The 22,782-nt window shown below is 48.3% G+C and overlaps 1 long non-coding RNA gene across 1 annotated transcript; it reads left to right on the top strand.

The window, feature by feature from the left end:
- Nucleotides 1–1,293: 1,293 nt before the first annotated feature.
- LOC122674301 lies at nt 1,294–21,723 on the top strand. Its single transcript, XR_006334948.1, has 4 exons — nt 1,294–1,542; nt 18,491–18,664; nt 21,026–21,197; nt 21,568–21,723. It is a non-coding gene; the product is annotated as an uncharacterized LOC122674301 (long non-coding RNA).
- The last annotated feature ends 1,059 nt before the right edge of the window (nt 21,724–22,782 follow it).

Here is a 22,782-nt window from a genome sequence, read left to right as displayed (position 1 = left end):
TGGCTTTAGGGGAGTCGCTGAAGATTACAGCAGAGAGATCAGTTCTGTGGCCTCTTAAGATCAGTCTAGTAGCTGGACCAGACAAACCGAGGCTGAGGAAGAAACCAGTCAGAAAGCAACTGTAACCAGAAGCAGGATGGTGGTGGCAGGGATAAATGGGAGTCAATGAAATCTGAATAACATGAAAGAAAGAATATTGAGGAGGGGAGAGAGAGGGCAGTGGGGATCACATGTTTTGTTACTGGGAGCCCGGAAGTATGATAATACCGATGATAATACCTGGCAGAAAAGAATTTGGGAAAGAAGTTGGCGTATCCAGGAAGGTTAAAGGTTAAAGTCTTAGACATGATGAATGATTCACTCCTAGAACATTTGTACTATTAACAGAAGCTATGTTATAAGTAGTATATAGTGTTTACCTCTTTGTTTTATTTTGGGGGAAACAGAGGCCCAGAGAGGAGCAGCGCTGGTTTGAAGGCACACCGTTTGTGTAAAATAAGACTGAACCGGAACTCAGGCCTCCTGAGTTTCATTCCAGGCCTCTGAAATTCCTCTAATCTCCCTCACCCAAGACCTCCCAAGGCAGATTTGCTGGCTGATAAACAGATGCTATTTAACTTTAACACTGAATCCTCTCTAGTAAAATCTCACCTGGTCATGGATTACACAGAGGAAGTCTAAATTTATACAGATCCTTATCACATATCCTTGGGCTTGAACAACACAGTCTGATGAAGACCTCTGAATGGGTTTTCAGTTAGTACCTTTGTGGTTTGGAGTACATTATTTATCGTCTCCGAGTCTACATTTCCTCCTCTATAAAGTGTAAATGAGAAAACCTGCCTCACAGGTAGTGACTCACTTGTGGAATAATACATGGAAGGCACCGAGCATATTTCTATTGTATCCTAACTATTGGCTGTATATATTCTAGTTCCTTCCCCAGAGTGCTGCGTAGGTGATCAGTTTGGCTCATCACAGCATTAGGTTGGCTGAATCAGGGAGATCAAAGACTTGAAAATTCCTTGAAAATAGAAACCCACTGGTATTGCTAAGAGCACAATGAATTAGCATAGCGGAATCAGGTTGTGGGACTTCCCAGGTGGTGCTGTGGTGAAGAAGCTGCCTGCCAATGAGGGAGATGCAGGAGACTTGGGTTTGATCCCTGGGTCAGGAAGCTCCGCTGGAATAGGAAATGACAACCTGCTCCAGTATTCCTGTCTGGAAAATTCCATGGACATAGGAGACTAGCAGGCTATAGTCCATGGGGTCACAAAGTGTTAGACACGACTGAGCATGCATGCATGCAGTCAGGTTGGGGGGATGTTGTCCACGGGGATGGGGCAAAAGTCACGACCATGTCTTGAAAGAGGACACTGCAGGGTGTGGGTGTTGCTAACATAACATTGCCGGTGCTGGAAGAAGCATGGTAACCCAGCCTCCTCTTCCCTTCCTGTCCAGTTCTGGGGACACTTTCACTGGAACAGACAGAAGAGGAATCACTTTCCTACCAGCTTATTGACCAGGTCTCCTGGGGAGGAGGTAAGAATTTGTAATTTATCTCTTAGGTTAATTATCAACAGGCTTTGTGATTGATCAGCAGGGTGATCTCTCCCAGGGGCATTCTAAAAACCGTGTACCTCAAACTGGGACTTGAACTCAGCCAAAACCCTGACTGAGACTTGAACCCACACAGCCAGGACTTGAATCTAGCCGAAACCCACGGTCTTCCCACTGAAATCACACACCTGGTTTCAGGACTTAATGAAGCTCTGGCTCTTGATGTCTCATTGCAGAAAGAATTCAGAGAGAGACAAAGTGGTGGGTAAGAAGTGGATATATTTAGAGAGAAACACATTCCACAGACAGAGCGTGGGCCATCTCAGAAGGTGCCAGAGCTCTGAAATATGGTGGTGTTAGTTTTAATGGACTGGGTAATTTCATAAGCTAATGAGTGGGAAAATTATTCCAACTATTTTAGGGAAGGGTGGAGATTTCCAGGAACTGGGCCACCTCTCACTTTTTGGTCTTTGATAGTCAGCCTTGGAACTGTCTTGGTGCCTCTGAGTGTGCCGTTTGCCTTGCTGATGTGTTACAATGAGTATGCACTGAGGCTCAAGGTCTGGTGGAAGTTGACTTGTCTGCATCTTGGACCCATTTGATTCTAATCCGCTTACGTCATGTCCTCTTTCAGGAGGCTATGTCATTCTTTCAAAGGGTGTGTCCTGCTCTCCTCCCTCCTGTTTCAATCCAGGTCCTATCCCCCAGAGAATACTGCAGCACCCTCTCTGACTTCAGCTTCTTCTTCAGTCACCTGCTCACGTGAATCCTTAATAGCAGTCCTGGGCTTGAGTGTGGGTGGGCAGCCCAGAGGGAGACAGTCTTCCAGTGTGTGTTCACACCAGCCTGCTTCTTACAGCCTGGTGTTCGCCTGTCCACGTGTTCACTCGCTCAATAATCACTGAAGCCTATGATGTGCCAGGCAGTCTGAGAGGGGGGACACACACAGCAGGCGGGCAAAAGGACCTGGTCCCTGCTCTCAGGAAGCTTCCAGTCTAGTGGGAAGAAAAGCAATAACCCAGTCAACAAAGTGTGACAGCTGCTATGAAGGAAAGAGGGCTGTAGAGGCTAAGGGGTGGGGGTGGAGGTGGTGATGGTGCTCGGTGGGAGGATGGGGGGCAGGTTGGCGAGAATCCTGCTGAGCTATGACTTGGACCAGACGTGGGCGGGGAGAGAGGAGGAACACTTGGGGAAAGAACCTGATTTTTCAAAACCAGCAAGCAGGCTTGAAGTGGGGCGTTTGGACAACTCTAAGTGCAATGGGAAAGGTCTCAAGCAGATGGGTGACAGGACCCGGGGTGTATTTTAAGGTGGTTCAAGCTGAGTGGAGCAGGGAGGGGTCAGGAGGCTCTGCTGGGGAGCGAGAGGGAGTCTGGAGATGCTGCAGCTACAGACAGGCTCTCCATGGGGTAGGATTCTGGGGAGGGCGTGGGGGCAGGGAAGAGTTCCCCATTCAGCTAATGCGTCTGGAACGTCCTGCTGGAAGCTGGCATTAGAGCAGGGACTTCGCTTGTGAGAAACAACCAGCCTGAGCCAGACCTCCTAAATCTTCTCCTGCAGCGCCCTGGGGGTGAGCTGGCAGCTTCTTACAATGAAAGAAAGCGCGAGGCCTCTGCGAGCCCAAGAGTGGCTGGTGGATGAATCAAAGCTTTGCATGAGGCCTTTGCAAAGGCTTTGCTCAAGGGTGGCAGACATGGGAACAGCCTGGGAAGCTTCCTGGGATGGCCCTGTTTTAAGGGTGCTCAGGAGTTTGGGGTTTCTTGTTACGAGTAATGGGACCTGGGTGTGAGTAGGTCTGAGCAGAGTCCACGGCTCACTGCATCTGTCTACATCACAGCAGGACTTCGGACCCTCTAGGCTAGTGTACGCAAACCCTTTTTTTATTCTCATGCCCCTAAGGATCCGTTTCAGACAGTTACCCCAAATCATATCCCATCTAGAAAGTTTAATACCATAGATGACTGTCCACTTATTGTTTGTATATCTATGTTTATTTTTGTTTGTCTTTTAACTTTTTTATGTTGGAGAATAGCTGATTAACAATGTTGTCATGGTTTTGGGCGAACAGGAAAGGGACCCAACCAAATATATACATGTAGCTATTCTCCCACAAACTCCCCTCTCATCAAGACTGCCAGAGAGTATTGAGCAGAGTTCCCTGTGCTTGTCTGTCTGTGTTTATATATAGAAAGACTAAGATTTTTTCAGCCCCCAAGAAGGCAATTTTTGTCTCCGTGGCAGTGATCCTGCCCCGCTGAGATCAAAACCTCCTCACTTATTACAGGACCAGAGAGAGTAGCTCCTGTGACTCTCTGACCTGCCCACTTTGTCTTCTTGAAAGAACTTGCCTGGTGGCCACCCAGTGTTGCAGAAGACCTTGTGCTTCCCAAGGTCGCCTTCCCACCCTCCCAAAGTAGCTGGACCTGATGGCCCCAAAGGGTGATGATGTCTCACGGAAAGGAGGTGCGTGCCTCTCCCCTTTCCATCCCTCTGTGTTCCCTGGCCAGTGGCTGCATGGCCACCTTAAATCCCAGAGAGATCCCATGAAAGCATCCTTCAGGGAATCCCCTGGTAGTCCAGTGATTAAGACTTTGTGCTTGCAATGCAGGGGGCATCCGTTCAATCCCACATGCCACTTGGTGCAGCCAAAAAAATTTCTTCAACCAAGTGAACCCAGGTTGAGCAAGATACCACCAACTATGTGTCTGCCCTCAAGCCTCCCCAGATACACTCTTTGATGAGCCCTTTCACTGACTCATCAGTAAAAGCAGCAATACAGCAGCAGCCGCAGCCAAGTCCCAGTTCGGGCTCAGCTGGTCTGCACAGTCAGACCTTACGGTTCTGACAGCGTTCCATCTTACAGGTGAGAAATCTGAGACCAGATAGGTTCTCCTAGAAGCAAGGTCATGGAGTGATGATTGCAAGGCCTCCTTTCCTTGTCCTGCACCAGACAAGCAGGGAGCCTCCCCTAAGAGCCTCCACCCAGGAGAACTGGGGAACTGGTCATGCGTCCCAGGTCTCTCTGGAGCCTCACCAGCCACGATTTGGTTTGCTGCCTGTCCATACCCTGGCATTTAGAAATGCTTGGGCTTCCCTGATGGCTCTGCAGTAAAGAACCCACCTGCCAGTGTAGAAAACGCAGGAGATTCGGGTCAGATCTCTGGGTGGGGACAATCCCCTAGAGAAGGAAATGGCACCCTGCTCCAGTATGCTTGCTTGGGAAGTCCCATGGGTGGAGGTACCTGGTGGGCTACAGTCCATGGCATTGCAAAAGAGGCGGACACAGCTCAGCAACTAAACAAGAACAGCAACAATATAGAGATATTTATAGCTAATTGATGTGAAAGTTTTGTGCCTACTATCTCTAATTCTAAAGCATTCTCCTCCTGGATACTGGGTGTTTGGCTTTCATTACTCTAATGATTCATTTTTATTGTATTTTATGAAAGCATAGATCTAAAAAAAAAAAAAAAAAAGAAATCATAGATCTGTGATGGATTGGAAATTAGTTTCAAAACGCTAGTCCTTCACCATTGATAGTTGAAGAGGCACAGTGCAGAAGCTGTGTGCTTCGCACCTCCCACACAGTGTGGAAGTTCTTTGACCTCAGCGTTAAAGAAAAATTAATACGTGGTTGACTGGCTGAGCTAACGGTGGACAGAGCTCAAAGGTCTTTCTTTCAGCCCTGGGCAGATACAACCTTAGCAACATAAAGCTTGACTCCCGGGTGTTTCTCCATCCACCGAGCTCTGTCCCAGGGGAATGGCTCCATAGCCCATGGGATGTGCAGTGAATGGCTGCACGAACCTTCACTGGGGGCTCTTCTGATCAGAGATTTAGTGGAGCAGTTGTGATCTTGTGTTCTCAGTCACTTCAGTCGTGTTCGACTCTTTGCGACCCCACGGACTGTAGCCCGCCAGGCTCCTCTGTCCATGGGATTCTCCAGACAAGAATACTGGAGTGGGGTGCCATTTCCTTCTCCAGTTGGGATCTTAAAGATCATTTAACCTCTCCTCTCATTGTACCAATGGGGGATCCAGACCGTAAATGGAGCTGACATTTGTTTTCCTATTTCCACTGTCACAGAATACGCTAAGAGCCAGAGTCAGGGTCTGACCTGGGGTCCGAGTTCCTGCACCGGTAGCCTGGTTCCGCTGTCGGTGTAAAGTGTCCTCCTTGCATCTCAGCGGGGCCAGTTCAGGGGGGAAGATGGGCACGGAGTGGGGAGGATGAGGGACAGACCGGAAGAGCTCTCACCACCTGCGATCTTCACATTGTGGTGCCCTCGGGACCAGCTGGGGCCCCACACCCCAGAGGCGCACACACCCGGCCCAGGGTGGAGGGGCTGTGGGCTCAGGGGCCGCCCCACCACTGACAAGTGTGCCTGAGCCGCCCCGCCTCTGTCCTCCCTGCTCCATCCTCAGAGCACAAAAGTGCTGCACTTCCCCTGCACCCTCAAGGCCTGCACACCTATCTCTCCTGGCCGCCCCACGGGGAGGGGAATTCCAGGAAAGGTTCGCCTTAGCTAAGGTGTCACGCTCCAAAGTCCCACCACACCTAGAAATGCTGAATGAAAGAAAGAAGTGACTTGTCCAGGGGCACATAGCAGGCAACTGAAATGCAGGAATGTGTCCTAGCAGAGGGCAGTGCTTTCCTCTCTACCACACTCACTTCTGAAGGGGGCCCAGGCTGCCCAGCCCAGCACTGGGGCCAGAGGCTGACATGACTGAGAGACTAACCCACCCACAAGGTGGGGGGCGGTGGGCAGTCTGTCCAGGAGAAGAGCATGGCCCTGCTGGGGGAACACGGAGTGCTTCCCCGGGCTGCAGGGCAGGATGACGGGAAGAGAGGAATGAGCCAGAAAAGTGAGGTAGGCACCAGACCACAGGGGGTCTTCCATGCTGACTTCATAACCCTGGCAGGAAGATGAAAATGCCTGGACATAAGTAGTACCTTGGGGGCTGGGGAGGAAATACACTTCAGAGATAATGAGAGGTGGAGCTGGGTGGACATGGGATCACTTTGAGGGCGTAAGAAGGTGCAGGTTTGCATGTGGGGGCTCATAAAAGTGGCCTCTAGGGAGGATGCCTCCCCTGAGCCACACCCAGCATCAGGAGCTAGGGTGGGAGGTGAGGAGAGGCAGGCTGGCTGCCTCCTTTGCCTTGGATGAATCTCTCCTACCAGTATGTTCTCCCTTAACATTGCCAGTTCAGACAGGACTCGCAGGTGACTCGAGCTGGTGGGTGACTCCTCTCGGCAGCCAGCACGGGTACTGGGCTGACCCCAGCTCACATTGCCCAATTGCCTCTTTGGTTCGGGCCCCTCGAGGCAGCGTAAGCGGTGCCTTCCCCAGGAAGCATCATGTGTCTCTAAAGAAGAATCAGAGGTTAGGAGAGAACTTAGAGACGGCCTGTTTCTTTATAAGAAAGGAGAGAGCCAGGAGGCGCAGTGAGGCCAATGAACCTGGGCCTGTTCTGCCCCCACTGGTGACGTATCTCCCTTATAGAACCCCACTTGTCTGCTCGTCCCCTGCTTCACGTGGCCTTCAGACAGAGGTGGCCAAGGACAGCACTGGTGCTGCCAGGGCTGGGTGTCGACTCCCCCGGGGACAGGACCCAGAGTGAGGGATGTGGTCTATCAACACAGGACGGGGCCCCTGAAGTCTGACAAGCCTCTGCACAGCTGAGGCAACTGGTGGTGGCTGCATTTTAGTGATACTTTATATATTTCACCCAAGATTTTTAATTTCATTCAGGGTAGATCCAGATGCTTAGACTGCTGTCAGGTACAGGAACCTCTTAGATTTCCTAATTGCTGGCTGATCTTGGACAAGCCAATCGCTGGGCCTGTTTCTCTCTCACAAGGTGAGAAAAGGCTCCCTTCCAGCCCAAGTTACAGCATTGCTGCCACCCTGTTGCATCTTGGCCTACACCCTGGCCTGATACCCCAGGGGGAATCTCATCCCAGAGCCCAGGCCCCCACATACCTCCTGTGTTTCAGCTCCGTGCCTGCCGTGCCTGCAGCTCTCTTTCCTCCAGTGCTTCTTTGGCACCTTCTAAGCCTCTCAGAGTTGGTCACTCAGAAGTTGAACTGTGAGGCCATCTATCAAACCTAACAGCAATCGTGGGAAGAGAGCCCTAGAGAACAGTGGCAACATTTCTGCCCAGTTCTGCTGGCCTCTTTGGCAAAGAGCCCTTGGATTAGGAGCCAAAAATCTAAATTGTAGTCCTGGTTCAGCAACCTCCCAATTACATTATTAATGGATGCTGAATTGCCTCTAACCTTACAGATAGGTATAAACATCCTATCTATACCTTGTGGCTCAGCTGGTAAAGAATCCGCCTGCAATGTGGGAGATCTGGGTTCGATCAATGGGTTGGCAAGATCCCCTGGAGGAGGGAAAAGCTACCCACTCCAGTATTCTGGCCTGGAGAACTCCATGGACTAAGTCCATGGGGTCTCAAAGAGTCGGACATGAGTGAGTGAATTTCATTTCACTTCACATACGTAGATATGCTTCAGCATCATTTCATTAGCATCTATAACAATTTAAAAGTGCTTTGCTATTCATTAAGTGCAGCCCTCAGAAGTGAGCACTATGTGTAGGTATCTTTGTTATTTGTTTTGTTGCTGTTTAGTCACCAAGTTGTGTCTGACTTTTTGTGACCCCATGGACTGCTCACACCAGTCTCCCCTGTCCTTCACTATCTCCCAGAGTTTGCTCAGATTCATGTCCATTGAAGTCGGTGATGCTGTCTAACCATGTCATCCTCTGACACCCCCTTATCCTTTGGTTTTCAATCTTTCCCAGCATCAGAGTCTTTTCCAATGAATTGGATCTTTATATCAGGTGGCCAAAGTATTGGTGTTCTGGTTTCAGTATCAGTCTTTCCAATGAGTATTCAGGTTGATTTCCTTTTAGGATTGTCTGGTTTGATCTCCTTGCTGTCCAAGGGACTCTCAAGAACCTTCTCCAAGACCACAGTTCGAAAGCATCCAACTTTCACATCCAAACATGACTATTGGAAAAACCATAGCTTTGACTATATGGACCTTTGTCTGCAAAGTGATGTCTCTGCTTCTTAATATGCTGTCTAGGTTTGTCAAATCTCTATTTTTACAAATGGGAAAGCCAAGCATTCAAAAGGTTAATCAATTGTGAGTTTCGAAGAACTTATACTTTTCAATTAGACCTAATGTTCAAATCCCAGTTACGTGAATTACTCAACTTCACAGAGCTCCAATTTCTGCAACTGTAAAATGGGGACAGTAAGGGCGTGTTCAGTTCTCAGGATGTTCCCTCCCGTAGGTCACCCCGTGTTCGGGCACAAGCATGGGAGTCAGCTGCCTGGCAAACCAAAGACTATGAATAGGGGTGTTCGCTGGAGACTAGCCTGCCAAAGCCTGTAAGTTCCAGCAGATTGAAGCCTATGAACCCTGGGTGTCTACAAGGTGAGAAGAGAGGACAGAGATATGACCAAGGGCCAGGCAGAAGGAACCTTCAGGATCCAGGCTCTGAGACCCTTTGGAGCTCTGAGACCCCATCAGCCTCCTGTTCAAACACACATGTATGTTTTGTCATGTTGGATGAGGACTTGCCATGTGAATCTGTCTTGTTTGCTGTCCATACCTAGATCACCAATGAAAGAGCTGTGACCTTTGAGTCAGAACTTGAGCCTCCAGTCTTTCTTTTTCCACTAGATTGCCACACAGCCTTGGTTCAAGGCCTTAAGCCTTGCTGGGCCTTAGCCATCTTGGTGATTTAATGAGGTTGTCCCAGCTCTAAAAACTATGACATTCTGAAATAAGCAAATGCACTTGAACTTAGTAAACTTGGCAGTGAACCCAAGGTCCCCAGAGCAGCTCTTCTTCCTAGGAGGACCGCTCCATCCACTGACTTTGGCCACCTTGTTCCTGTTGAGCCTGGTATGAGTGGGCACTCAATCAACAGCTGTTGCATGAACGAATGAATGGTTTTAGTTTTTACCATTTAGCATTTAGACTCTACTCTTACCGAGGAGTACAATTTGGTGGAAAGCACTTGGGCTACAGAAGCAGACACATTCCAAATCTGCTTGTAAGCTGTGGGACCCTGGGCAAGCTACTTAACCTCTCTGAGCCTTAGTGTCCTTATTAGTCCTTGTAGGAGTTGTTATGAGGCTTCATATGGATAACGGATTTAAAGAATTTGACATAGTGTTTGGTGCATAGGAAATGCTCAGGAAATGTTCCTTATCAGTCCTGACAGTCAAAGAAACAAACAGTGGCAAGAGCACACAAGCCCCAGAACTCCTGAGATGAAACATAGAAACAGCAGTAATCGTAAATCCCTTATACTGTGTATATTACATCATAGACTGTCAAGTGTTAGTTTTGTTGTATTTGTCTGATCGTATCTTCATAATCCTGTGAGGGAGGGTTTACCTCCATTCTTCAGAAGAGACAGGCTCAGAGGAATAAAGTGACCTATCTGGTCAAGGAGGGTCACACAGACAGTGGGGATCAGAGCTTGGACTAGACTCTGGGCCTTTAATACCCGTATTCTCTGGGGTCTGGCCCATGGTCCACGTCAGTGTCCTTCCCTGACCTGGATGCTCTGTAAAAATGCATGATAACCACATCTGATATTAGAGTGAGAAATAAGAATACTGGATTCCCAAGTATTCTAGACTAAGCATCACCCATTCTTTCTTACACTGGTTCCCCACCAGATAGTCACACCCTTGTTTGTTTGTTTTTTTTTTCCTTGTTTGGTTTTTTAAAAAATATACCTATTTTCTTTTTAGCTGCTCTGGGTCTTCTTTGTTGCTGCGAGTGGGCTTTCTGTAGCTCTGGCGAGCAGGGGCTACTCTCCAGTTGCGGTGCTTGGGCTTCTCACTGCGGTGGCTGCCCTTGTCTCGGAGCACAGGCTCTAGAGCACATGCTCAGTACTTGCAGCGCACAGGCTTAGTTGCCCCGCGGCAGTGACATTTTCCCAACCTGGATGGAACCCATGTCCTCTGCCTTGGTAGGTGGGTTCTTATCCACTGGACCACTAGGGTAGTCCAGCCTTGTCTTTATATACATTATGTTCCGTCTCCTCTTCACATCTCCAGGAAGCTCCTCCTATTTTGATATTCTAGAACTTCTAAAAAAAAAAAGCTTTTCATCTTATATTGTAATATGGCTGATTGACAATATTGTGATAGCTTCAGATGCACAGCAAAGTGATCCAGCCATACATACACATGGATCCTTTCTCCCCCAAACTCCCCTCCCATCCAGGCTGCCACATGGCGTTGAGCAGGGTTCCCTGTGGTACACAGTAGGACCTTGTTGTTTATCCATTCGATATACAATAGTTTGTGTCTGCTAATCCCAAACTCCCAACCCAACCCTCCCCCACACCCTGCCCCGCCTCGGTAACTGCAAGTCTGTTCTCTGTGTCTGTGAGTCTGTTTCTGGTTTGTAGATAAGCTTATTTGTGCCATATTTTAGATTCTACATATAAGTGATAGCTTAAGGTATCTATCTTTTCCTTTTTCTCTCTTTTAACAGAGCATCCAAAGGGTTAATAAATTGCTAGTTTGGAAAGAGCTTGTACTTTATAAATAGACCTAAAGGTCAAATCCCAGTTATGTGAATTACTTAACTTCATTGAGTTCTGATTCCCCCAACTGTAAAATGGGGACAGTAAGGGCATGTTCAGTTCTCAGGACGTTCCCTCCCGTAGGTCACCCCGTGTTCGGGCACAAGCATGGGAGTCAGCTGCCTGGCAAACCAAAGACTACAAGTTGGGATGGTGTCTGGAGACTAGCCTGCCAGGGCTTGTAAGTCCCAGTAGATTGGAGCCTATGAACCCTGGGTCTCTACAAGGTGAGAAGAAAGGACAGAGATGTGACCAAGGGCCAGGCAGGAGAAACCTTCAGGATCCAGGCTCTGAGACCCTTTGGAGCTCTGAGACCCCATCAGCCTCCTGTTCAAACACACATATATGTTTTGTCATGTTGGATGAAGTCTTGCCATGTATATCTGTCTTGTTTGCTGTCCATAACTAGATCACCAATGAAACAGCTTTGATCTTTTGAGTCAGAAAACCTGAGCTTCCAGTCTTTCTTTTGCCACTTATTTGCCACACAGCCTTGGTCAAACTTTTCATCCCCACTGGGATCTAGCCATCTTGGTGATCTAATGAGGTTGTCCCAGCTCTAAAAACTATGACATTCTGAAATGACCAAATGTAGGAACTTCCCTGAGGGTCCAGTGGCTAAGACTCTACTCTCCTGATGCAGGGGACCCAGGTGGGATCCCTGGTCAGGGAACTGGGTCCTACCTGCTGCAAAGAAGAGTTTGCTTGCCAAAACCAAAGATCTCATGTACCATAACTAAGACCTAGCACATCCAAATAAATATTGGGGAAAATAATGGTTCTTTCCTGGAAAAGAAAGAAATGAGCAAATGCATTTGAAGTTAGCAAACTTGGCCGCAAGCCCAAGGTTCCCAGAGCAGCTCTTCCTCCCCTGAGGACTGCTCTATCCACTGACTTTGGCCGCCTTGTTTCTGTTGAGCCTGGTGTGAGTGGGCACTCGATCAACAGCTGTTGCATGAATGAATGACTAAATGGTTTTAGGTTTTACCCTTTAGCATTTAGACACTCACCAAGGAGTGCAAGTTGATGGGAAGGGCATGGGCTACAGAATCAGACATATTCCATCCCTGCTTGTGGGACCTTTGGCAAGCTACTTAACCTCTCTGAGCCTTAGTGTCCTTAATGGTCCTTTTAGGACTGCTATGAAGAGTAAAATGAATCATGGGTTTAAAGAATTTAGCAGAGCTTTGTGCATAGGAAATGTTCAAGAAATGTTCCTTAAGGGTCCTGACAGTCAAAGAAACAATGGCAAGAGCACGCAAGCTCCAGCACCACTGAGATGAAACAGTAGAAAGAACAAGAATCATAAGTCCCTTATATCATGTATATTACTTCATAGATGGTCAAGTGTTTTTAGTTTTTATTGTATTTGTCTGATTATATCTTCATGATCCTGTGAGGTAGGGATTACTTACATTTAACAGATGAAGAGACAGGCTCAGAGGGATAAAGTGACCTGGTCAAGGGGGGTCACACAGCCAACAGCGGCCAGAGCTTGCGCTAGAATCTGGGCTTTGTACACATCCCATGAGAGCCACAGCCTCAGAGGCAGAGGGTTCTCGTGGGCACCTGGGGGGCCAGGCAGAGGGCTTGGCAGTGGGCCCCTCGGCTGCTGACGCGCTCTGGCCTGCAGCCTCCCCTCTGCCAACGAGCGTGTGCTTTCCAATCCCTCCTCCGGGCTCCTCTGTTCTTCCAGTCGGTCCCGCAGCCCAAGTGCTCTGCAGTCTCCACCGCCTCTCAGGTACTGCCCTGCCCTCCCCTCCCGGGTCCCTGCTGGCTTGCCCAATGCTTCCCTCGGCTCCCCTCATAAAGATGCTGCCTGTAGTCTTTTAAAAAGTAAATATAAGACAAGCCCTGCCCGTGACTGTGGGCAAGTTGTCTCTTGTACAGAAGCAGGAGGGTAGCTTGGCTGACCTCTGGAGGTGGTTTCCAGCCCTTCTGTTGGTGGCTGCCTGGCGGGGGTGTCTGTCCAACAGTCACTGTCTGTAGCCTGGGTTAGCCTGGGTTCTGGCCGCAGACTTCTCACTGGTCACACGGCCCCTCTGTGTCTCCTGCTTGTAGTAAGAGCTCCCATACTGGGCTTCAGCCCAGGGGACAGACTCTTCTTCAGCGCCCAGTCTCCTAAATACCATTGAAGTTAAAAAGCAGGAGAGGCCACCCTTGAGGTTCCCGCTTGGCCTTCAGAGTCCAGCAGGAGGCTCTCACTGAGCTCGTCATGGCCCAGATGGCAGAGCGATGGCCACGGTGGCTGCGGTCGGCGTGTGCCAGGGACACGGCATAGCCCCGGGCGCTACCTGCACCCTGCATGCCGGGGGTTGGGGTGTGGGGGGACTGCGTCTCTTCTCCCCTGAGGTCGTCACTAACAGGACGGTGCCTGACACAGCTCATCTCAGAGTTACCTTAGTCAGTGTAACAGGTTACTTTTTAGATCCTGAAATTTGTAAAATTACATTACCTTAAAAAAAAAAAAAAAGAATCTGGGCTTTGTAATACGGGTATTCTCTGGGGTCTGATCCATGGCTCATGTCACTGTCCTTCCTGAACTCCAGTGCTCTGTAAAAATGCATGTTTATATCTGATATTAGAATGAGCAGTAAGGATACTAGATTCCCAGGTATTCTAGACTGAGCATCACCCCTTCGTTCTTACCCTGGTTCCCCACCAGGTAGAGTCACCCTGGTTTATATACATATATATTTATTGTGTTCGATCTCCTCTTTAGGTCTCCAGGAGGCTCCTCCTATTTTGGTTCTTATTCTAGAATTTCATGCTTCCCCTTAGCCCAACCTTTATTATTTTTTGTTCCTCCTCTTTCAATCTGCAGGGCAACAAGGAGCATCTTTTTTGCAGTAAGACACCCACCTCCTTAGTCATTAGTTGGCCTCATGATCAGAATGATAGAGGATGTTTCTACTATGATTTGGCACAAAGATAAGGTCATTTCCCCTCATCACTGATGACATCCCGTATTTTTTTAGCCTTTTGAGCTGGAGGTCTGGGCAAGACCAACATCTTTAGGAAACATTACTGCCATTTATGTCCTTTCCTCCCTTGCCTCATCCCTGGCTGATTCACTGGGCAGGGCATTGTGAAACCATGGAAAGTGTGGGGCCGAAGTCCCAGCAAGAGCCGGGCTGAGCCAAAGGGCACTGCAGCAATGCATCAGTGGCTGGGGGTTTCGGAGGACCTTCAATGAGAGTAAGCAGCAGTGGCATCAGAACAAAAGGGGCGAAAAAAAAAAAAAGAACAAAAGGGGCTGATGGGAAACACTGATGGAGGTAGAATCTGTCAAACACAACTTTTTTTTTTTTTTTAATCTTTTGGCTGTGCCTTAAGGTATGTGGGATCTTAGTTCCCTGACTAGGGATCCAACCCGAACCCCTTGCATTGGCACCAGGGAGTCTTAACTACGAGGCCACCAGGGAAATCCCCAAACACAACTTTTTTGCAAGAGTGGGAAACAAGAGAAGTGAAAGTCACTCTAGAATTCTGATGGAATGACAGGAAGAGGAGTGGTACCATTAATAGAAACGGATGTGTTAAAAGGAAGGGCTTTTGGAACGGAAGAGGACAAACTCAGCTTTATACCAGAAACAGTGAAGGTTAGACCTGAGTACGCCCAGGGAACACACCTGGGCAGGCCTGTCTCTGGACTCAGGGAGGTTACCTGGGGTAATGGGATGGTTAGTTTTGTATGCCTTGGCGGTTACATGGATGTAGATTTGAGAGGCGGAGTCACCCCAGATGTGGTGCCTGAAGGTGAAAAGATTGAGTGAGTCAAGGGTCAAGAACATTTGGTGGGGAGGAAGAGCTAGAGAAATAAATGGACGAGATCAAAGAAGGGGTGGTTCAATAGTAGAATCAGGATCACGTCTTGACCAAGAGCCAAAGGACATGGCCTGGCAAGAGGGAGGAGATGTCAGCCTGCCAGATTCCTCCCAGAGGGCCAAGAAGGAGTGACCGCACTTGCTGGTGACTTTTCAGATCAGATTCCAGAAGCCTTGGTGGTGGCAGGCTCTGTCTAGTATCTGCTGGTTAAGGGTCTGTCATCTTCCTGAGCATTGGAGTCCTCTTCTGCAAAGATGGAGTCACAGTAGCTACCTCAGGAGTTAGGAGAAGGAGGAGGAAGGCACTGGACCAAGGGCTTTTGTGCACTTGAGAGCCCTTTGCGTGCCCTAACCTGATAGAGGTCATTGATGCTTTTGAACTGTGGTGTTGGAGAAGACTCTTGAGAGTCCCTTGGACTGCAAGAAGATCCAACCAGTCCATCCTAAACGAAATCAGTCCTGAATATTCATTGGAAGGACTGATGCTGAAGCTGAAGCCCAACATTTTGGCCACCTGATGTGAAGAACTGACTTGTTTGAAAAGACCCTGATGCTGGGCAAGATTGAAGGCGGGAGGAGAAGGGGAGGACAGAGGATGAGATGGTTGGATGACATCACCGACTCAATGGACATGAGTTTGAGTAAGCTTCAGGAGTTGGTGCTGGACAGGGAAGCCTGGCGTGCTGGACAGGGAAGCCTGGCATGCTGCCATCCATGGGGTCACAAAGAGTCAGACACGACTGAGCAACTGAACTGAACATGCTAGACAGATAGGAGGGATGGTTACCACCACTCTCAGAATTGGAGAAGATTATAGCAATCTGAGAAATGAATAGGAGACACAAAGTAGACCCAGAAAGGGACTGTGGTTCCCCAAATTCAACAATTAATGGCCTGTGAAGGAGCAGTGGTGGCTTGAGAAAAAGATGACTGTGAAGACTTTTAAAGATCGAAGTGACTTGGCCGTATTTATCAACCAAAGGAGGGAAGAGACAAAAATGGCCAGAAAGAGCTTTTGGCTTGGGCCAGCTGGTCCTCTGCCTGTGGTCACATCACATTCCCTGTCACTGCCCCATGGGCCTGGTCCCTTTGGCTGTCTTTGACTTTCACCCTTCTTCTGATTAACCAGTCTCTTTGCTACCTGGACCCCGCCAGTCTACCGCAGACTTCAGAGACTCCTAGTGAGGACAAGACAGAAAACCCCACTCACCAGTTCTGTGGGGACTGGTGTTACGGGCTCCATCCTTCCAGGCTCTGTCTTCCTGGGTAACCGCCCCACCCTGCCCACCCTTTCACCTACTTGGCTGGCTGAGACGACCTCAGCTCCAGGCCACCGTGCTGGTCTGTTTGTTCCTGATAAAGTGCAAGGATCACAAAGAGTTCCTGACAAGATCCCCAGTAACTGTGGTCCTTGATACTGCTGCATGCCAGGGTAGGGTTCTGTGGGGCAGGAGGACGCCATGGCAAGCTCATCCCTCTCTGAAATCACCCTGATTCCTGAAGGACCCTGTAGTCAGTTGGAAAACTGGGGATTTTTCTCTAAGGGGACAGTCTTACCAGTCCATCCAAGTAGTGAGACTAACGAGTAATAGAGCAGGAGGAGGTAGGTATGGGCAAGGCAGTGATGCTGCAGACTTCAGCCTTCTAAAATTCTCCCTTAGGGGAGTTCCCTAGTGGCCCCATGGTTAGGACTCAGCACTTTTGAAACTGTGCAACTCTGGTTGGGACTTCAACCCACAGTCTTTTAATTGTGATCACACAAATTCGTTTCAGGACTTAGTGAAGTTTGGAGTCTTGATGTCTCATCGCAGAAAGAATTCGGTGAGAAAGTGATAAGTAAGACATGGATTTATTCAGAGAGTATAGAGAGAAACACATGCCACAGACAGAGTGAGGGTCATCTCAGAAGGTGTATGGGTTGTCAATTTTTATGGTGGGGGGGGTGGTAATTTCATAAGCTAATGACCGGAAGCTTCCCTGGTAGCTCAGCTGGTAAAGAATCTGCTTGCAATGCAGGAGACCCCAGTTCAATTCCTGGGTTGGGAAGATCCACTGGAAAAGGGATAGGCTACCCACTCCAGTATTCTTGGACTTTCCTGTTGGCTCAGATGGTTAAGAATCTGCCTGCAATGCAGGAGACCTGGGTTCTATCCCTGGGTTGGGAAGATCCCCTCCAGAAGGGAATGGCTATTTCCAACTGTTTTGAGGATGGAATGGAGACTTCCAGGAATTGGGCCACCTCCCCCTTTCTGACCTCTTATGATTGGCCACAGAACACCATGACACTGGTGGGCATGTCATTCAGCATATGCTAATGTATTACAATGAGAGTTTAATGAGGCTCAGGTCTACTGGAAGTCAACTCATCTGCTATCTTGAACCTGGTTTGTTCTAACCAGTTTCTGTCATGTCATACGGCTCTGTTACCTTGGGTTTCCCAGGTGGCTCAGTGATAAAGAATCCACTTGCCAATGCAGGAGACATGAGTTCAGTCTCTGGGTCAGGAAAATCCCCCAGAGAAGGACATGATAACTCACTCTAGTGTTCTTGCCTGCAAAATCCCATGGAGAGAGGAGCCTGGTGGGCTACAGCCCATGGGGTTGCAAAAGAGTCAGACACTACTGAGTGACTAAACAATGGCTATGTCATTCTTTTAAAGGTTGTGTCTGCCCCGTTCCCTTCACTTTTGTTGTCATGGCCCTGGGTTCAGTCCCTGGTCAGGGAACTAAGATCCCACAAGCTGCGTGATGAGGCAAAAAGACTAAAATAAAATAGAGTTTCTCCCTTAGTGCAGACTCCCTCCCCTTCTCTCTGCTGGGACACTGCAGTGCCTCTGAATGGATCTTACTTCTTATAGGATGTCTCCCCTATATTCCACCCCAGCTCCAACTTGTCCCCCAAAGTCTCTTTTTACATCATAGATCTGGTCCTAGCACACTCCTGCTTTAGGAGTTTCCCTGCTTCCTCCATGATACAGTCTTGCCATCCTTCCAGCAGCATGCCAGGCTTTCCCCAGTTTGAACCCTACCCAGAGCAGTTCTTACCAGAACCCTCCTGGAGCCATTCCTCACTCTTCTTATATTCATTCATTCATTTGTGTCTTCATCACATGATTTTCAAGGTCTATTCTGGGTAGTGGTTCCCTGGGATCTGCTGGGAGCCCCACCCCTCCTGGCTGATCCATCCTTCTTGCTCACCCCAAATGTGTTGGCTGCCTTTCAGGGCTTCAGCACCTTCTCTGCCATCTATGCCCCTTTCTCAGCCTGTGAAGCTTCCCCATGAGATGACCCCTGGGTCTTCCTTTCATTTAGCACTCCTTCCCCTGAGCTCCAGAACCTTTTTAACATTTTTCATTCATCTTCTTTATGTATTGTGTTAATCCCCCTTTCAAAAATTAACAATATTGGTTACTGTTTCAGTAAATTTTTTTTAAAATATATTTTTAAATTAATCTGTTTGTCTGGCTGATTTGCAGCACTCGGGATCTTTCGTTGCTGTATGTGGACTCGAGGGTGCTTGGGTCTAGTTGCTCCGTGGCATGTGGGATCTTCCCAACCAGGGATTGAACCTGCATCCCCTGCATTGGCAGGTGGATTCTTAACCACTGGACCACCAGGGAAGTCCCAGCAAACCTTCAACAGGCATAAAGGTCAGTGTACTCTTCCCAAGTGTTTGCCTCATCCTCTCTTACCTTGTGACCAAGGCTTTAGGTGTGAATGTCTATGTCCAGTCTTCAATGCCAGAGAAGTCTCATTCGCGCCATCTGGAACTGAGACCAGCATGACATGACGTTGCTAGAGAGGAGGCTGACCACTGCAGGGATGGCATGCAAAGGACCCGCTGTGGCTCCCCCGTTGCCCCGCCCTCCCACCTGTTGTCCAGTCACCTTCGTAGCCTCTTACTGCCTCAGGCTGCACCCAGCAGTTTCTGCAGCGGTTCCTCCCACAGTCCACTAGGAGAAGGCGTGTGAGGTCCGTGCCACTTGTTGCAACCATGCATATTTGGCTGTTTCACTTTTCTTAAACTGCAGTCCTTCCATATTTAAGTAGCTATAACAGTGTGGATCCTGTCCACCTTACAGGGTTGGGATGAGATGCTAATAAGGAGTGTGTGTGTGTGTTAGTCAGTCAGTCATGTCCGACTTTGTGACCCCATGGACTGTAGCCTGCCAGGTTCCTCTGTCCATTGAACTCTCCAGGCAAGAATACTGGAGTGGCTTGCCATTTCCTTCTCCAGGGAATCTTCCTGACCCAGGGATTGAACCCAGGTCTCCTGTACTGGCAGGCAGATTCTTTACCATCTGAGGGTGCCACAACTCCGGGACTTGGAAATCACCCCACTGAAATATGAGGACCACTTGTTCACTCCTAACTCAGTCGCTACGCCGTCTTCCCTTCTTCCCTGTCCTTACTACTATGGGGGAGCAAAAGTTGCCATCCCAAAATATGTTTCTTTGACTGATTATTTTAAGAAACTGCAGACACAGGAGAAGCTCTGAAAACTGAGTAGAAGTTACCCTTTGATAAGAGACATTCATGTATATAAGAGAAATCTCCATTTATAAGGGTATCTGTGTTCTGGGAAGAGGAGGATGACCTTACCTCTAGAAATTCTTATCAGTGCAGAAGATGTAGAATTTAATCTGCAGAAAAATCTAACCTTTGTTCACTGTGCTTTTCCTGGTGACCTTCCAAACTGATTCTCCACCACCAACACTTCTATTTTTTTTTTTTTTTAGCTGCTACCCAGGGCAAGAGGGATCTTAGTTCCACACCAGAGATCAAACCCATGTCCCTTGCAGTGGAAGCACAGAGTCTTAACCACTGGATCACCTGGGAATTCTCTTTTAAAAATGTTTTTCCGACACCTTTTGTCTTCAGCTGAAGATGACGTTTAGGGTGAGGGTTTCTGCCATTTTGGGGAGTTACTTATTTTTCCTGTGGATCTTCCATGTATACAAGAGGTGTTGCTGTTGTTTAGTCACTAAGTCATGTCCAACTCTGTGACCCCAGGGACTGTAGCCTGCCAGGTTCCCCTGTTCATGGGATTTCCCAGACAAAAATCCTGCAGTAAGTCACCATTTCCTTCTCCAGGGGATCTTCCCAACCCAGGGACTGAATCCACATCTCCTGAATTGACAGGCCGATTCTTTACCAGTGAGCGGCCAGGGAAGCCCCACATGGGAGGTATACATGTTCTTAAGCTTTTTTTGTTTGCTTTTCTCTTGTTAATCTGTCTTGCGTGCTTGCGTGCTAAGTCGCTTCAGTCATGTGTGACTCTTTGCAACCCTATGAACTGTAGCCCACCTGGCTCCTCTGTCCATGGGATTCTCCAGGCAAGAATATGGGAATGGGTTGCCATGTCCTCCTCTAGGGGATCTTCCCAACCCAGAGACCGAATCCACTTCTTTTCTGTCTCCTGTATTGGCACTTTACCACTAGCACCACCTGGGAAGCCCGTTAATCTGTCTTGTATGTGTGTTAGTCACTCAGTCGTGTCCAACTGTCTGCGACCCCATGGACTGTACCCTGCCAGGTTCCTCTGTCCATGGAATTCTCCATGCAAGAATATTGGAGTGGGTTGCCATTTCCTTCTCCAGGGAATCTTCCTGATCCAGGGATTGAACCCAGGTCTCCTGTATTGGCAGGCAGATTCTTTACCATCTGACCCACCGGCGTAATCTGTCCTACATCAGTTAAATTATTAGACTAGTCAAAGACCCTAGAAGGGTAAAAGAAAAAAATGCTTCCCGGTAGTTTAATCTGTGTAATCAACTGCTGCAGCTGAGAGAACCTGGGGCCTCAGGCAAAAGCTGGCAGAAATTAAGAATTCTTATCACATCAGTCTCCTGGATCTCTGCCTGCAGGATCTGATGGAAATGAGAGGTGAGAGTCCTTTTCTTTATGTAAATTTAGATTAGCAGGAGAAAATATCTGTGGAATTAGTTCCTTGGCGCTCCTGGATTTTGGTAAGAATGTTATGAGTTTTCTAATGACCCCTTTCTTTCCAGGGAGGGTTGCTGTTTTCTTTGTCTCTGTCATCCATGTCCTGAGGGCGTGACTTTATGCCCAGGGAGAATACTCCGTCAAGTCTCTTGCCAGCAGGGAGAAGCATGTACCAATGTGCATCTAATGGACACATATGAGCTGTGGATCCAATCAGCCAGTTAGTCAGATGCTCAGGTAATGACTTGGGCTTGCAACTGGGCTCTCCGCAATCTCTCTATTCAACTTTGCCAGCTCCTATGCGACTTTGTCATAAGGTGTCCTTGTCCTTTGTCTTGTCAACTTCTGTTGCTTTGTTAGTGCTAAAAAAAAAAAAAGAAAAGAAAAAATTCCATGCCGGGAGCACCTGCCAGGTGTCAAAGATTAGAAGTTCCATAACCGGAGGCACCCAGCTTGCTATCGGGAAACTGGAGATACATTTTCACAACATCATTCTTTACTGCCTGTAGCAAGAAAGGGTTTTACTTCTTAGGCTGTCTTTGGAGTGAACTTTCTGGATCGTGTGATGTCTGCATGTTTTTCACTCTCTTGTGGATGCCTCTTGCAGGAAAGAAAGGAAGGCTCGAGGAGATGGTCACGTCCCAGGTCTCAGGCAAGTCCCTGGGATAGCTGCCAAGTGTGGGTTCTCGGCTTTGCACAAGAAAGAATCAAAGAGCAAGTCATGGTAAAGCGAAGGAAGGTTCGTTGAGGGAGATACACACTCTGTAGACAGAGTGAGGGCCATCTCAGAAGGTGACAGAGGCATCAGGGCACAGCGTTGTCACTTTTTATAAGGGTGGGTAATTTCATAGGCTAAAGAATGGGAGGATTATTCCAACTATTTGGGGGAAGGGTTGGGGATTTCCAAGAATTGGGCCACAGCCCATTTATTTTTAGTCTGTATATTTAATCATTTCTCTCTCTTTTTTTTTTACTTTTTCTTTTGTATTGGGGTAAAGCATCTGCCTACAATATGGGAGACCCGGGTTCAACCCCTGGGTTGGGAAGATCTCCTGGAGAAGGAAATGACAACCCACTCCAGTATTCTTGCCTGGAAAACCCCATGGATGGAGGAGTCTGGTAGGCTACAGTCCATGGGGTCACAAAGAGTCGGACACGACTGAGCAACTTCACTTCACTTCGCTTCAAAGCTGATTAGGGCTTCCCAGGTGGTGCTAGTGGTAAAGAACCCGCCTGCCAATGCAGGAGACATAAGAGGTGTGGGTTCAATCCCTAGGATATCCCCTGGAGGAGGGCATGGTAACCCACTCCCATATTCTTGCCTGGAAAATCCCCATGGACAGAGGAGCATGGCGGGCTACAGTCCACGGGGGTCACAAAGTCCGACATGACTGAAGTGACTTAGCATGTCTGGCTAGGCAGAAAATATGGGTTACATTTCATTTGTGGCTAGGTTCTGACCCTAGCCCTTTGCTGCCAGCCCTCAGAGAAATTGCAGCCTAAAACTACCATGACCAAAATGGGGAATATTCTGATTAGATAAGGCCATTTAGGAAGTGCACTTACAAGCAAGGGCTTCTGAAATCAAACAGTTAGAGGGATACCTATTTTAATTGGTATGTGGAAGCCTCCCAAAGTTTCCAAAATAGCCTCTTGAAAGATTTGTTGTAAAAGGCTAATGAAAAATAAAGATACAAAAGGTATCACAACAAAAGGTTAGGACTTCCCTGGTGGTACAGTGGATTGGAATCCGCCTGCCAATGCAGGGGACATGGGTTTGATCTCTGGTCCAGGACAATTCCACATGCTGCAGAGAGACTGA

Source organism: Cervus elaphus, chromosome 2, assembly GCF_910594005.1.
Source record: "Cervus elaphus chromosome 2, mCerEla1.1, whole genome shotgun sequence".
NCBI classification, from domain to species: domain Eukaryota; kingdom Metazoa; phylum Chordata; class Mammalia; order Artiodactyla; family Cervidae; genus Cervus; species Cervus elaphus.
The sequence above is the reverse complement of the archived record's forward strand: the minus strand, read 5'-3'. Positions and strand labels throughout refer to the sequence as shown.